General features: G+C 43.3%; 1 protein-coding gene across 3 annotated transcripts in view; it reads right to left on the bottom strand.

Annotated features, from left to right (window-relative positions):
- LOC111868691 overlaps positions 1 to 12,231 on the bottom strand; it is a 264,586-nt gene that overhangs the window by 183,820 nt on the left and 68,535 nt on the right. Inside the window, exon 1 of one of the 3 annotated variants that reach the window (XM_023859589.2) lies at positions 6,439 to 6,522. The exons of the other annotated variants lie outside the window; for them this stretch is intronic. The gene's annotated coding sequence lies outside the window, so the exon portion shown is untranslated. Of the gene's footprint in view, positions 1 to 6,438; positions 6,523 to 12,231 lie in introns of those variants that run through there. 3 annotated transcript variants of the gene reach the window in all.

A 12,231-nucleotide genomic window follows, 5' to 3' on the forward strand; every position in this document is an offset into this window, starting at 1 on the left:
GGGGGATCAGCCAGTCGCAAGGCCGCTACCTACACAGAGAACAACACGAACACAGAATAAACGCATACAGACATCGATGCCTCGGGTGGGAGTCGAACCCACGATCTCAGTGTTCGAGCTTGAGAAGACGGTTCATGCCTTAAGTCGCGTCCACATTACTCGTGCTCGTGTGACTCGCTATGCTCACGAGTAATGTGGACGATATAACAAGTCACGAGACAAGCAAATTTAAATTTTTTAATTTAAAAACTATAGCCAATAAATTAAAATACGAGTACAGCCTATACACACTACGAGTAAATATACGGATCCTCACGTGCCGAAGCCTGGCGAGCAACTGAAGTAGTGTGGACGAAGATTTACGAGTACAAGTAAAGGACAGACGAGTCTCCCGACGAGCACAAGCCTGGCGAGCACGAGCACGAGCACGAACACGAGTAATGTGGACGCACCTTTAGACTGCGCGGTCACTGCGATCGGCTACTTATCATCCTAACGTTCGGTGCTATATGAAACACTGACAGCGTAGTTAAATGCACCATTAATAAATTAAATAGGTATGCCTTGTAGATAGAAGTTAAGTGATTCTGTCACGCCATGCAGCTTCTCGCCCCCAGAGAATCCCTGTGCTCACTGAGTAGGAGGCCGAATGGGGCCCAGAGCCGGTCTGGAAAAGGCGGCGAAGGGAAATGTATCTGTTTCTGCAGGGAATAGAAACCAGGTCGCCAAGCGTCCGGCAAGTCACTTACTGAATACGACGTCCCACTACATCAAATATAGAACTGATATGCTGTCGAATTGGATCGGAGGTTCTCAGGGCGGTAACTATGAAGACTGTTCTCTTCTGGCTAGATATTTATAGACGTTTCGGAGGAACTTGCTACCTCCATCTTCTGAGAAGAAGAGTTTTGTCCGATTCGCCATTAAATATCAACCAACGTAAACAGTGTCATATCCCAGAATATGGCAATTTTAATATAATTTTCTTAATAACAAAGACAAAATAACACGGGATACTATTAAAAACGAACTTCATTGCCACACAAGAAAGGATTTTTAGCAGTTATATTCATGGAAATTAACAGTGAATTTCTTGGTATTAAAGAGCTGAAATTCATTCCATTACACCAAAAATTTCCTAATGCCATGAAGAAAGTATATTTATGAAAGCCCCTTGTGATTCATCTTACGACGCTATCGTTATATGGACTATACAACGTCGAATGATACGATGATTGTTGAATAATGAATTGGAAAGGATTTGCAGGGAAGAAGTCATGGCCTATCAGAATATTATCCGATATTTTCCTGGAGGGTGCAACTCTAGACCGTTACCGCTACACCCACCTGCTCGGTACCGTCATAAAATATTTGGTCTGTTCAAATAAAAATGTTACCATTTTTAAATTCTGAAATTTAATGCAAGAATGCATTAAATATGGAGGTAAATATCACTTTTATGAAATTTTATTACTAAAATTTCCGTCAATTTGAGTAGGAATTAAAGGTAAAGCTATCCCTGTAACAGGTCGCGAAGGCCCATTGGGTTGTGAGACGTCGAGGCACCCACATTTTCTAGATAATCGGCTCACAGGTAGCGGTAAGGCTGTCAGCCTTACGCACCGGCCGCCCTTTACCCCCAGGAAGATTTCTGGTACTCATTTGTGTTATAGGTTAAGTCGACCCCAAGGCCATAGTGATGCTGAATAAAGTAAACCGTAATATCCACCTCATCGGGATAGGAACCAGTGATGTTCCGGCTTGTAACATAGTGCTTCAACCAACTGAGCTACCGCTTGCGCACAATTTAAACAAAAATTCATCATATTAAATATTTAAATCTGTAACAACAGACAACAAAGAACGTATGCAGAACATTCTGGTTCTAAAAATAACCACTAATGCTTCGTAATCGATATATTCGGGGGTGGATCCCTGTGGCACAGTGAACCTATTCTCACTGATCATTAATGATTTTTCGACACATTAAAGGAAAAGCTATAATTACGCTTAAAACGCTATAGGTCTGATAATATTTTCGATCACTTCCCATAGCCCATAGCCCATAGCATCGACAGGTGATTGCCTGTCTAAAAGAATGTTCCTGGTTTCTTTCTCGTTATCTTCGGTCAAACCAGAAACTGTGCTTCTCACATCGTTCCAGATATAATTATGGTTTGACATTGACCACCTCTGTGGTCTAGTGGTCAGAGTTCCTCGCTAGAAATTAAGAAATCCCGGGTTCGATTCCCGGCGCTACCAGATTTTCTGAGTAGTGGGTCGCAAACGGGGTCCACACAGCCTCATGAGGATAACTGAGGAGCTATTTCAAGGAAATAGCGGCTTCGGTCTATAAAACAGAGATTAACGGCCACGGGCTGCAGCCACCGAGCCTCTTATCCAATGGGTACAGGGGGTTGCAGCCACCTGCTCACGCTTGTTCCTCGCTCGCGGACTTTTATACCCTGAAGATGGAGGCGATACGTTCCTTCGAAACGTCAGTTTACACAAGAGCTACACGACGCCACATCTCAGAGGACCGCATTCTTCATAGTCACTGCTGTGAAAACCTCAAATCAATGTATCAAGATACTGTCCGTAAAAGCTGTACTACGGTTGAAGTGGTCAGACGAATGCTTGTTATGTAGCAACGTATACGGATTGATCGAGATCGGCCCATGTATGGAAAAGAAATCACATTTCTGCAGGAATTTTTCGTAAAACTTCGTCAAATGCCTTAGCGTAAGAGAGAAAAAAATCAACTAGCACGCTCTTCTTTAATTAAATTAACTAACTTGCTTTTACTTTCAGAGTGGGTTGAGACTAGAGTCCCCTGTCAGCGCGGCATCACGTGGAACAACGTCCAGTTTTTCAACAGACTGAACAGGAAATACTGGAATATCGGTTGACTGTATTTAATTATCCGGTGCCATTATTCATTGTTACAATTTATGGCTCTAGTATGGGCTACGGTTGTTCTTACCGTGGCTTTCCTCATTTCCGCCAGGATAATTTCATGTTACAGTCGGAAAATTGATTAAAGCATTTTTTTTTACTATTTACAAATTTAATGTATATAATAATTTAATATTATATAACATGTGCACTGGCAGTGCGCTGCATAAAACTGTATAAACACCGGTTATCTACCAACGAAGCTTTCTTTCACTTAAAGAGAACATGTTGGCGAACTTTTAATTTATGCAAAAAACCAAAACAACCATTGCAATCAGAAGCTTTCCAAGTGGATTCGAACAGCGGTATTGTAGTTGGAACTCTAGCCGGAATAGCGCAGTCGGCATAGCCACTGGCTACATGCTGGCCGACTCAGTCCCGGTAGGGTCAAGAATGTTCTCTTCTCCAAGTCGTCCTGAACGGTTCTGGGGTCCACACAATCTGCTATCTAATTGGTACTGGGGGCTCTTTCCCGGGCGTAAAGCGGCAGGGGCATGAAGCTGCCCACTCACCTCCAGGTAGTGCCGAGGTCAAGGAAATGTGGATCTATACAGCCACTCCCCCATACGCCTTCGTGGCGTAGTGCTTAATTAGTTAAGCTCAGGGAAACCTTTACCTTTACTTTTACTCTCTTCGTGAAAGTATGGCCTATCCAGTCATAGTGCGGACCAGAAATTGGCAGTTCTTTCCTTCTCACTCTCCAGTCTTGGCATGGCAACGGCTGTCCTGCTTGAGGTCTTGCTGTTTCATCAGCTTAATGTCGGGTTAGTATCTCAAACAAGACATTAACTTCTTTCAAATATTTTACAACTTAATGTACAAAACAACCACATGGTCCCTACATAATCTGTGCTTTGTTAGACGTACATATAGAGGCCGCGTCATAGCTCAAGCCGTTAGTCGCTGGCTTCCCACCGCGGCGGCCCGGGTTCGATCCCGGGTCTGGCCAAGTAGGATTTGTGGTGGACAAAGTGGCGCTGGGGTAGGTTTTCTCCGACTACTTCGGTTTCCCCTGCCAATCTTCATTCCACCAATTGCTCCACAATCACCCTCACCTACCATCTGGGGCTGGTACAATAGGCCAGAAGTGGCCGCAGTACAAGGGGCTTAGTCCCACCCCACTAACAATAAAAAATAGACGTAAATAACCTGCTAAAATATATCCCATATGTTGAGAAGAGCATGCAGGGAAATATTTATGTCAACGAAACAGCCGCTGTATAATCGATAGTTTACTGAGGGGATTTGGGACAATTCATCACTTTTTGGAGGTACCCACTTCTAATTCAGGGCGAATGTTGATAATGGTAACTTCAGCAGGTCTCCAGAAACATGGCCTGTTATGTTAGTTAACAGAAACCGGTGTAGAGTGTAAGAAAACCTGAAGGAAACACAGGCCTACTGCCAACTTCATAGCCGAATAGTTCCATTGAATGGGTAATAGACGTAATGTGTATTTATGGAGCTTTGTACTCAGGTTTAACGTCCTTCCTGAAAATCCTGCGATAGCCGCTGAAAATAGCCCATACAAATCCTACTCATCATGCATAACAGTCTTATCATGGCTTTCGGCGCTACATAATCCCAGTCCCTTGTACAGCGTCAGAAAATAAACAAAAAGAATAGGTCACTTCTGTTTATGTCATATAATAATCGTGTTTCCATGTACAATTATCGCAGTTTCGGGAAATAAACTTAAGACAAACAGACGAACACAAACACATGCTTCCTCTAAATGCAAATTCTTGATTGACTGTTAGCAGATCCATCCACAGTTTAGCAAACAAAATGTGATCTATTTCAAATAATAAATTTATGTCTTCTTATTTCATAAATTAGGAACTTTGACCTCTTACGTCTTATAATTCTTAGGAAGTGAATTATAAGATTCAAGACTCTCTCAGTGGGGTGTAACTCTAACCNCCCAACAAATACGAAAGAACACCAAGTTTCCCTGCCCCGAGTGCGGTACGAACATGCCTACTTCGAGGACGAATACGTGCTTGCATTAAGTCGCATGGTCGCGAATATTAGCATCATCATTTCCTACGTATTTAGCATAATTATCGAACTGTTGCTATAATACCTCACCCTTGTAAGTAATCTTGGTTTCCACGTTCTGGTGACAAATCCTGAGGGTCCTCCGAAAGTTTCGGTGTTGCAATTATCACACTTGCTTTTTCGGGTAGTCCTGAATTCGATTCTTGGTACAGGCAATGGAAGTTTCTCGAATGCTCGGATAATACCTCATCATAGATCACGACTACATTTTACCACATAATTTCTAAGTTTCTTCTTACGAGGGCGTCCTGATATTTAGTGACATTTAATTCGGGAAAAAATGTAAAGCTATCCCACTAACAGGTGGTGAAGGTCCATAGGGTTGTGAGATGTCGAGGTTCCCACATCTTCTCTAGACAATCGGCTCACAGATGGCGCTAAGGTTGTCAGCCTTACTTGCCGGCCGCCCTTTACCTCCAGGAAGATTCCTAGTACTCATTTCTGTTAGAGGCTGAGTCGACCCAGGGTCATATTGCAGCTGGAAGGATTAGATAAACTGAGAAAATCCACCTTATCGGGACTTGAACGAGCGACCTTCCGGCTTGTAGCATAGTGCCTCAACCAACTACGATACCGCATGCCCATTCAACCCAGGTTAATAACCCTATATATATAAAAGTAAAGCTATCCCTGTACCAGGCCATGAAGACCCATAGGGTTGTGAGACGTTGAGGGTCCCACATTATCTAGACAATCGACTCAAAGATGGCGGTAAGGTTGTCAGCCTTACGCGCCGGCCGCGCTTTACTCCCCAGGAAAATTATTTAATTAATTCCTGGTGCTCATTTCTGTTAGAGGCTGAGTAAACCCCAGGGCCTAGTGCGGCTGGAAGGATTAGGTCAACTGAAAAAAAAATCGAATGACCTGATCGGGATTTGAACACGCGACCTTCTGGCTTGTAGCGTAGTCCTCAACCACTACTCTACCGCTTGCTTATTCTTTACTTGCATTTATTTAGTTATGATTCACTTAGCGAAGCTGTCAGTGGCTCAGAACATACGTGTATATCGTCAAATGGGCGGAATAATATGAACAAACAGCTGGAAAATATGTTAAAAGAAGCGTCGAGGCCTATGTACGGGGAAGCAGCAGGTTTTGCCGTAACGTTGGTATCTGTTTACCGAGCCTCAAAATGTAACCTCCCAGTAGATCGCGAGCATTTTAACAAGAGGTACTATTCTGGAATTCATCTGGAGAGACTGAGGAAAATGACGACAACCTCAGTTAGGATAATGAGTATACCGACCGAAATTTCAACCTGTGGCTTCCCGAGTATGAAGCAGGAGTTTACCTATTTGACCGCGACGCTGTCAAGAAAGTTCTGAATCTCTTGTAGTTGAAAAATAGGACTCATTCATTTTAAGGAAGAAACATTTCACCAATCACTAACAAAAGGTCCACGTCCACCCCGGTAAGACTTACCTAGCAGTTAAGGAACAAGGCTTCCTTCCAAATCCTCGGTACGAGTTGCCACTTTTGTACAGACGCTAGCGCCCGTCTGCCCCCAGTGACAGCAAGCGGCGTACTGACGGGGCGAGGCGCATGCTAGCGGTGACGCAGATCACCTCGCCCGCTATACGAACCGCCGCGAAGGCATCTTGATCAATTAGACGGTGGTGAGATGAAGGCGGCCGAGGGAAACTTGACAGCTGACACAACACTTGTAGTGCAGTTTATGAATTTAATGATTATACGCTGTTTTGTATTTTATTCAACAGCTCCTCCTGAACTCCGTCGAATAAGGGCATAACTAACTGCATGAGGCAAAGTCCTTGAGAAGCCACCAGTTGCTCAGCTACTCAACAATTCTCCAGCATTTAATGGGACCAGAAGGCATATTACCGTGTCCACAAAAGCCCTATACTGTTCCCTATCCTGAGCCAGCTCAATCCAATCGTATCAAATCTCTCTAAGCTAAAATTATATAGGCACTCCTCCCAATGCGTGCTACGTGCCCTACCTACTATATCCTCCTTGACTTCATCATTATAATTATATTTGGCGAACAGTATAAGTTATGAAGCTCCTCATTATGCAGTTTTCTCCAACTTCCTCTTCTTTCGTCCCTCTTTGGTCAAAATGTTCCCCTTAACAAGCTGTTCTCATATATCATTACACTGCGTACTTCTCCTTATGCCACAGACCAAGTTTCACACCCATAAAAGACTGCAGGAAATATTAAATTTTGTATACTTTAATTTTTACGTTTTTAGACTGCAGACGAGAACACGATGAATTCTGAACTGAATGGTGGAAAGCATTTTTTTTCCTTTGGCGCTATAGCCCCAATTTTGGGCCTTGGCCTATCTCCTTGAAACTCTCCGTTTCACTTCGGTTTACTAGATCTTAGACATTCGGCAGGACTCCTTGGGCTGGTGATAAGCTCGTCGCATGGCCCTTACATGTACACAAACACAGAAAAACACACATACATACAGACACCAAACATCCATGCCCTGAGTGGGATTCGAACCCAAGATCCCGGCTTCCGAGCGATCGGAGACAGTGCATGAACTTCTTGGAGGGAATTCTGATGTAGCATGCTATGGCCTGGAGTGATGGCTCTATTCGACTGTTGCTGACTTGTCCGGATTGTAGACATACATTGTGACAGCAGGTTCCTCCGAAAGGCCAATACTAATTTTTCAAAATAAATTGCGTCACATTCCAGAAGAATGCAATCTTATTAATCAGGACTCTCTGATGTTTTGAATCATTAACACAGCTGAGTTGACTATAGAGTCAACCAGGACCATACTCAGAGGGAAGGGTCACGTTTTCAACCCTACATCACTCAAGTGCCGTGGAGAGTACAGGTTTCTAACCACTTTGCTAACATTGGGGTCGGGAGTGAGAGTTACGTGAAGACGGTCTAACTGATATATTCCCCTCCCCTATTCAGCGTTCACTTTCAGTTCGTGAAACTTCAGAACGCTACAAAAAGCATATCACAGAAACAGCAGCCCAATTAAGGTATACAATATTATACTTATTTATGGAGCTGAGCCCTTCTGGAGGAGCCGCCAAATCTGCAGCTACTCAAGATTTTCCCACCATTTTATGGAACTCGAAGGTTCATTACCGTGTTCACAAGAGTCGTCCGCTGGTCCCTATCCTGAGACAGATCAATCCAATCCAAACCATCCCATCCTATCTCTCTAAGATCCATTTTAATATTTTCCACCCACCTACGTCCTGGTCTTCCCAGTGGACTCTTTCCTTCTGGCTTTTCCGCCAATATCCTATATGCATTTCTCTTCTCCCCATTCGTGCTACATGCCCTGCACATCTCATCCTCCTTCACTTTATCATTGTAATTATATTTGGAGAAGAGTACAAATTATGAAGCTTCCTCATTATGCACTTTCTCCGACCTCCTGTCACTTCATCCTTCTTCGGTCCAAATTATACAGTTTTATTTTAATTCTTCTTCTTCTTCTTCCTCTTCTTCTTTGAGGGTTTCTCCCCTTTACAATTCCCCACGCTCCAGCTTCCGTTATCTCCCTCAGGCAGGCTTTGCGCCTGCATTTGTTCCCTTACATCTTCTTACATATTCGTCTCATCTGCCCTGCTCTGCTACCCCAGTGGACTTCATTGCAATGCCCAGAGCGGTTATCACTGATATTCTGTTTGATGAGCATGTCATTTCGGCTCGTTATTTGTAATCACACAAGCGAAATAATTTATTATGTGTTGGAGCAGAAAATCTTCTTGATCGATGGCACAAGAATGGCTTCGCGCTTACCCGTTTCCTTTTTTATTTATTGTGACTAATTTAACGATAATTTCAATAGCTCAGGGTACACAGCGTCGAATGAGCTAATAACGAGTAACTGGGAATACTATCGAAGGAAGCGTTCCTGGCTTAATTTGAGGTCTGAAGGGTTTGAGGTTCTCACAGCAGTAGTTTTGAAGCCTTCCTTCTTCCGGCATATAACGACGTGTAACCCGTTGAAAAGTCAACCGACATTTCGGAGCAACATATCGCCTTCATGTTCAGCCATGAGAGAAACCAGCATGAAGATGGTAATTAGGAGTTCGTCTTCTGGGATATACTGCAGTGTAGTCCGTTAAAAATTATTCGACGTTTCGAAAAAAAAACATATCGCCACGGTTAGAGTACTTTCCCGACATTTGCCTCCTGGGACTAAGAAGGATCACGAAGAACGCGAATCAGGATAACCAATCTCCGGGTGGATATTTGAATCCGATACCACAACAGTAAGAAGCATTACACACTCAATCAGCATGTTCAGTATAAACTTGGCACTCTAGGTATTAAGATTATTAAACCACTACTAATTTTTAATCTATGATCATAAAAATTTCATATGAAATATTTGCAGGACAAACCAACCAGAAGAGTATAATCTACGTGGAATTATTACAAGCTCTGGGAAGAAGTAGTCGCCTCCTTCCCTTTGGTAAGAAACGCACCGAATATAAAACGCGTCCAACAGTTCTTTTATTGCTGCGTATATATTCGTTGCCATGGAGAAGTGGTTACCGAGTCGTTGCCTAACATCGATAGAGGGGATGCCTGATTCAGGTAGTCTGGGGCCTTAACAAATATGTTTCTATAGGAAGAGTTTTATCTACTAGAATATAAGGCCATTTTGCCCGTTTAAATTCCACAGACGTTTCGGTTTAACATGTCGGCTCTCGATTATTTTCAGTATGTTGTATGGTGTTACATCTCCAGAATATATGACTCCTCGTAACAACCGCTGTGAGAACCTGAAACCTTACATGAAGAAAGCAGTCTTCTGGGATGTGGCAGACTGCTTGTACCAGTTCTCACGGTCTGTTCGCTTGCGGACTTCTGATTTTTCCTTCTACCCTGAAGATGGAGGCGATACGTTCCTCCGAAACTTCGGTTTACACCACATCTACACGGTGCCATATCCCAGAAGACTGCTTTCTTCATAGTCACCGATGCGAAAACCTCAAATCTTACATGAAACCTAACATGTTTGTACACAGTCCTATATTTCTGTTCAGTGCATATCAATCCCTTTTCCCCCACCCTCGGTCCCCCAGTCAATATAATTAAATATTACAGCTAACTTCTACATTACATTCTAGGTCTACACGAGCTGTCAGCATATTGGTACTCCGTAATATGAAGGACATAAAGCAAAGCCGTTCCTGTCCTTAATTAATATACCATGAACACATATAAGGGTAAAGCACCCACTTTTTAACTCGGCACTAGATGGGAGGCGCCGATCGCTGTAGCCGCGCGGTTTAAGGCATGAAATGTCTTTGCCCGCTCGAATACTGGAATCGTGGGTTTCAATCCCATTTAAAGCATGGATGTTTGCCTGCGTTTATTCTGTGTTTGTGTTCTCCTTTGTATAGGTATTGGCTTGCGACGGGCTGATCTCCCGTCCAAGGAGTCCTGCCGACTGTCTAAGAATAACTGCAGCGAAAGGAAGCGTTTCACGGATGCCACACGCTCTAAGTGGGAGCAACAGGAATAGACATAGATATAGATGGAAGTGAGTGGTCAGCTTCACTGCGCAGCCGCGGGGGAAAAGCCCCGACACTCATTACATAGGAAGCTGGATGGGCACCAACAGCGGCCTGTAAGCTGTGGAGAAAAGAGAAAACTTGCTCCTGCTAGGAATTGAACCCTGACCGTCCAGCCCATAGTCCGTCGCTATACCAACTGAGCTATCCCGACTACTAATGTGTAGCATGCAGATTATACGTATATTGTATAAGTAAAGTAAAGAAAATATATCAATGTAAGAGGCCGTGGAGGCCCATGGGGTTGTGAGATGTTGAGGTTCCCACATTTTCTAGACAATCGGCTCATGGATGGCGGCAAGGTTGTCAGCCCTACGCGCCGGCCGTCCTTTACCACCAAGAATATTCCAAGAATATTCCTGATACTCATTTCTGTTAAAGGCCTAGTCGACCCCAAGGTCATATTGCGGCTGTAAGGATTAGGTCAATTGAAGAAAATCCAGTGACTTCATCGGGACCTGAACCCGCGACCTTCCGACTTGTAGCATGGTGCCTCAACCAACTATGTTGGGTTAGTTAGAAAGGAGACGCACACTTACATTAGTCGGTTAATAGGTACGAGAATTACTCAACGACGCTGTATCGACTACGGGAATTACTTTGCGTGGAATAATATGACAAGATTATTATAGAAGGTAAATTTGAAAATATAGCTATGAAGCCGTAATTACATATAACAAGGTATTCCCCAGAAAACTCCTGAAGTTCCTACAGAACCCAAACAGAGATAGCCGGCACTGAAATCGGCGGCTTTCAGAATGTGAGGCAGACATATTAGCACTTTGCTAAACTGCTTTGTGCTCCGTCAGTAAATAAGTTACTTATATAATTAATTAATGACACATTAATGGCACATTTTCCATGTCTTTGTTTTGGTTAAAAACACAGGTTCTTTGAAGTGGCACTGCTTCCGGAACGTCGTTATTCTTTAATAAAAACGAGAGCTGGAAATTGTCAAACAGGCATATCGCTTTAATAACAAACATTTTATTAATTTTAATAAGTTTTTACGTCATTAAACAAAGCACTTTTAAGTTTTGGGAATAGAAGTGTCAGTACTGAGTAGGAAGCGTCTAAAGGAAAGAGGTCATGTTCGCTTTTAAATACTTTTCCGGAATTCACCTGAGAACTGAGGAGAACCGTGAATATCCTCCAGTAAGAGTATCCGGTAGCCGGTCACGGTAGCCGAGCGGTCTAAGGCATGTACTGTTTTCGCTCGCTTGGAAACCGGAATCGTGGGTTCGAATCGCACACAGGGCATGGATGTTTAGTTTCTGTGTGTGCGTTTTTCTGTGTTTGTGTACAGGTAGAGGCCTTGCGACGAGCTGATCACCCGCCCAAGGAGTCCTAACGAATGTGTAAGATCTAGAAAAACCGAAGTGAACGGAGAAGTTCATGGAGGTAGGCCTAGGCCCACTGGGGCTGTAGTGCCAAGGGAAAAAAAAGGGTATCCGGTATCTAGTCTGACATTCGAACCGAGAACATCTCAAATAGAAACATAGAGCCATACAGTTACAACAGTCTCTCGAGAGAAAGTTAAGCTAGTTTGATCAGATTAATTGATCGATCGATCTGTCTTAAATGGAAGAAATACTTGCAATATAAGTGATTTTCAAAGAGGATTTTTAGGATTATCTCAATTTTTAGAACCTCGAATTTAGTTACGGAGTATTCAAGCGGACA

This window comes from Cryptotermes secundus, unplaced genomic scaffold (genome assembly GCF_002891405.2).
Source record: "Cryptotermes secundus unplaced genomic scaffold, Csec_1.0 scaffold280, whole genome shotgun sequence".
Taxonomy (NCBI): domain Eukaryota; kingdom Metazoa; phylum Arthropoda; class Insecta; order Blattodea; family Kalotermitidae; genus Cryptotermes; species Cryptotermes secundus.